Source organism: Rattus norvegicus, chromosome X (assembly GCF_021556685.1).
Source record: "Rattus norvegicus strain SHRSP/BbbUtx chromosome X, alternate assembly SHRSP_T2T, whole genome shotgun sequence".
Classification (NCBI taxonomy): Eukaryota; Metazoa; Chordata; class Mammalia; order Rodentia; family Muridae; genus Rattus; species Rattus norvegicus.
In genome coordinates this window covers 121,359,881-121,364,301 of record NC_141554.1, presented here as the reverse complement: position 1 = coordinate 121,364,301, position 4,421 = coordinate 121,359,881, and the positions used below count along the sequence as shown (strand labels likewise).

General features: G+C 39.2%; 2 pseudogenes; one reads left to right on the top strand and one right to left on the bottom strand.

Moving 5' to 3' along the window:
- Window positions 1–492: 492 nt before the first annotated feature.
- On the bottom strand, window positions 493–949 carry C1h9orf85-ps2 (similar to human chromosome 9 open reading frame 85, pseudogene 2; annotated as a pseudogene).
- A 1,634-nt stretch (window positions 950–2,583) lies between these two features.
- Window positions 2,584–3,843, top strand: Ppp1cc-ps2 (protein phosphatase 1 catalytic subunit gamma, pseudogene 2; annotated as a pseudogene).
- The last annotated feature ends 578 nt before the right edge of the window (window positions 3,844–4,421 follow it).

Sequence of the window (4,421 nt, the reverse complement as noted above, 5' to 3'; positions counted from 1 at the left end):
GGGGATGAAGTATATAAGAAATATTTTGAAGGAAAATTATTACATAGGATTGTGTGTGTATGTGTGTGTGTGTGTTGTGTTGTGTGTGTGCGTGTGTGTGTGTGTGTGTGTGTGTGTGTGTGTGTAAACTGTTTTGCTTTGTAAGATGTAAGGGGGCTTTTGCTCAAAAAGTCATACACCCGAGGTCAGGCTACGGAAATGTACTCTGAGCTAGTCATCTTTGTTTCCATGAGATAGTTCTGATAGAATCACCAATTCTCAACACTGAATAATTTGACATTAGGTAATATGTTTTTCTAAATAATTTCTATAGGTTTTATACAACATGCCATGGTGTGCCCACACATATTCTGTATATGCAGCTTAAGCGTTATTGTGAAAACCTGTAAGATTCTGATACTCAAATATTATAAATAACCGACGTTGCTCCTGAGCCAGTTCTGCCTTTTGGAACAGCCTTTTCTGACTCCCTCTGCACCTAACTGGGTGCTGTCAGGTCTGAGTGTCCTAATCCTTGCCATCTGAGTCAGACTCAGCATCTAAATCCTTATCACTGTCTTCCTTCCGTTTGCAGCTTCTTCTATGGTTGGAAACTTCATTTTCAGTATTTTCTGAGGTTTCTGGTTCTTTATTAAACAGAATAATGATCTCTTCTTCCTTTCCACATTTTGCACTAACTTCAAGTTTACAGGCGCATGGTCTACACATTATGTGGTAAGAGTCTTTTACTGTCTTTTGTAAACATTTAACACATTTCTTAGGCTTTGACGGTCATTTGTATTTACTGTATTTTACAAGCCATTCAAGAACTTCTTTGCAATGTTGACATACTCCATCATGAAGTTTTGCATTAATTTTCTTGGTCTTACCAGAGGTCATTTTTGAAGGTGAACATATTCTGCGGCTTCTGAGGCCAGGACCAAGTCACGTTGCCTTTGTGGGAACTCATCACCAAATCACAACCACAATAAGTCGGTGCAACCCTCATAATACTGACTTGTTAACATTTCTTAGTTAAGATCTTACTATGTGGTTCTGCTTGACCTTGAACTCATTATGTAGCACACTGTGGCCTGAAACTTGTGATCTTCCTGCCTTATTCTCCAATGGTTAAGGTTGGTGAGATTTAAACATGTGTGTTGACAAGTCCAGCACCCGTTTTCTATTTTCAAAATAAATATTTAAATAGCCATGGTAATGGTGGCTGTCATCGTTGTTGTGGTGGTGGTGGTGGTGCTGTAAATCAAACTCATGCCTTTGCATATGGTGTTATGTCACCATATTAGAACCTCAGCCCTTCAGCATTATTTCTAATATCAAGCAAACAACAGTATTATCTAGCATTTACTCAAAAGTTTACCCATCAAAACATTATATTCATAAATCTAATGGCCATCATCTAGGGCAGTGATTCTCAACCTATGTGTCATGAGCCCTTTGGCAAACCTCTGTTTCCAAAACTATTTACATTATGATTGATAACAGTAGCAAAATTACAGATATGAAGTAGCACCGAAAATAATATTATGGTTGGGGGCTGCCACAAAATGAAGAGCTATATTAAAGGCTCTCAATATTATGAAGATTGAGAACTATAAATCTAGAGAATTAATTCATTTGCATATATTTATAAACTAGTACATCAGGTAAAAGTAAGTTTATACCTGTCAACATGGATGAGCATCATGAATAAAAGAGTAAGAAAAACAAGTTTCAGAACTTCATTTACAGAATAGAATAATTATTTGTATATTTAGTAATTATCACACATGTATCCATTTTTTTGTTGTTTTTAAAGCATGAATTGCAGCAAAAGCAAATTCACTGCTATGATTGCTTCTGGGAACTGAAGAATGGATCAGGTAATGCTACTTCATAATGATTTCTTAATGAAAATCCAAGTTAATAGGAATATTCATTTAAAAGTAGTACTTTACCTTTTATCAAAATTATGAATGGCCAGTGAGATGACTCAGTGAGTAAAAGTGCTTGCCACCAAATCTGACCACATGAGTCCATTCCCCAAAATCCACACAGTAGAAGAATTAACTTCTGCAAGTTGTCTTCTGCATGCCACATGTATTCATGCTAACACTCATTTACATACATAAAAGTAAGTAAATGAGTCCAGCATGACCAGAATGCAATATGAAGGATAGATTATGATACAGGGTTGTTTTCGAGCTAAAAACCCACCAATTCATGCAAGGCAATAACAAATTATTCCTTATATATTAATTTCTCCATTCATAAAAGAGTTGTTTGGAGCATGTAATGTGGTTTAATATCATTTTGCATGTAGCACACCTTTCAAAATTGAAATCAGTTCTTTCACACCTTCACACTGATCTGCCATTAAGTTTATACAAATTGTTATTTCAACAATGGACGGATTTTAATTTGTGAAACCATTTTTTCTCCTGGTTCCAGTGGAAGCCAGAAGCCAGGCAGCACAACCGGGCAGGGGACGACGGGGTTGGGGGGTGGGGGTGGGGGTAGTTGGCCACCGCTGCCTCTGCTGCTGCCACCACTGCTAGTAGAGTTCCTGGCTTGAGGAAGGCGCAAACAGTTGGCAGCATGGTGATGGTGGATACCAATAAACTCAACACTGACAGCATCATAAAATGGCTGCTGAAAGTGAGAGGGTCCAAGCCAGGCAAGAAAGTCCAGCTCCAGGAGAACCAAACTCGACGACTCTGCCTGAAGTCTCGTGAGATCTTCCTCAGTCAGCCTATCCTCTTAGAATTTGAAGCACCACTCAAGATACGTGGTAACATCTAAGGACAGAACTATGACTTGCTCTGGCTGTTTGAATACAGTGGTTTCCCTCCAGAAAGCAACTATCTGTTTTTCAGGGACTATGTGGATAGGGTCAATCAGACACTGGAGACATTTTTTTCCTCTTGCTGGTCTACAAAATTAAGTATCTGGAGAACCTTTTCAGAGGGAACCATGAGTGTGCTAGCTTCAGTAGAATCTACGGACTTTATGATGAGTGTAAAAGAAGATGCAACGTTGAGCCGTGGAAAACGTTAACAGACTGTTTTTTGTTTGTTTCTTTTGTTTTTAATGTTTTCTTTTATTGATTTTTAAATTTTTTATTGAATTTTTATTTACATTTCAAATATTATTTCCTTTCCTAGTTTCCCGTCCATAAGCCCCCTATGCCCTGCCTCTACCCCATAAGGGTATTCCCCCCAATCTACCCTCTCTTACCACCACCGCCAACATTCCCCTGCACTGGGAGTTCAACCTTGGCAGGACCAACGGCTTCTCCTTCTACTGCTGCCGAACAAGGCCTTCCTCTGCTACATAGTTAACAGTTTTAACTGCTTACTGATAACCACCATCATCGAGAAGAAGATATTCTGCTGCCATGGAGGTTTATCACCAGATATTCAATCTGTGGAGCAGATTCGGCAAATCATGAGATCAATTTTGTGGTCTGACATCGATAAAGATGTCTTAGGCTGGGGTGAAAATGACAGAGGAGTGTTGTTCACATTTGGTGCAGAAGGGTTGTAAAATTTCTCCATAAGCATGATTAGGATCTTAATAGAGATCCCATCAGGTGGCTGAAGGTGGATATGAGGCTTTGGTTCTGTTTGTTTGTTTGTTTGTTTGTTTGTTTGTTTGTTTGTTTTGCAAAGAGGCAATCACTCTGCTTTCTGTACCCTACTACCATGGAGAGTTTGACAATGCAGGAGCCATGATGAGAATGAATGAATGAAACCCTCATGTGTTCTTTCCAGATTTTAAAGCCTGCATTGAAAAGGAAGCCCAATGGCACAAGACCTGTCACACCTGGCCAAGGGTATGATCGCTAAGCAAGCAAAGAAATAGATGTCACTTGACATTGCCTAGTTGGGACTTGTAACATAGTATACATAACCTTCCTTTTTAAACTGATGTGTGCTGGTCAGGTTGCCCAGGTAGACCTGTCAGGCTCTCCTCCAATTTGATTACTTCTGATACTTGCTGGTTATAGCAGCAAGAGAAAAAGGCACCTCATTCTCAAGAAAGTGTTTTTGGTTTTAACCACCATTGCTTTGGTGGACAACTCTGATGATGGTGCTAAGTTGTATACCTAAGAAGAAAGTGTACAATTGATTGTTTTTAATTTAGTATAAATCATGAATAACATAAATGCTTGTTTTCTTTAGGATATAAAGAATCCCAGGGTGTGTGCGTCTAGACATATAACTGCCACCAATGCATTCTGTTGATACAAACCACTGTGAACACTTTTTTTTGTCAAGTTTGAAAGAAACTGCTTTCCCTCATTGTCTCATCTTGTACAAACTCGTGTCTGCAGCTGTGGCAGCAAGAGTGACCTGCCACCCATATTGCCCAGGCTGTCTGAAGCACACTCCCTCCCACTGCACTCTTATTGGCAATTAAAACCTTTCTTTTCAATGCAC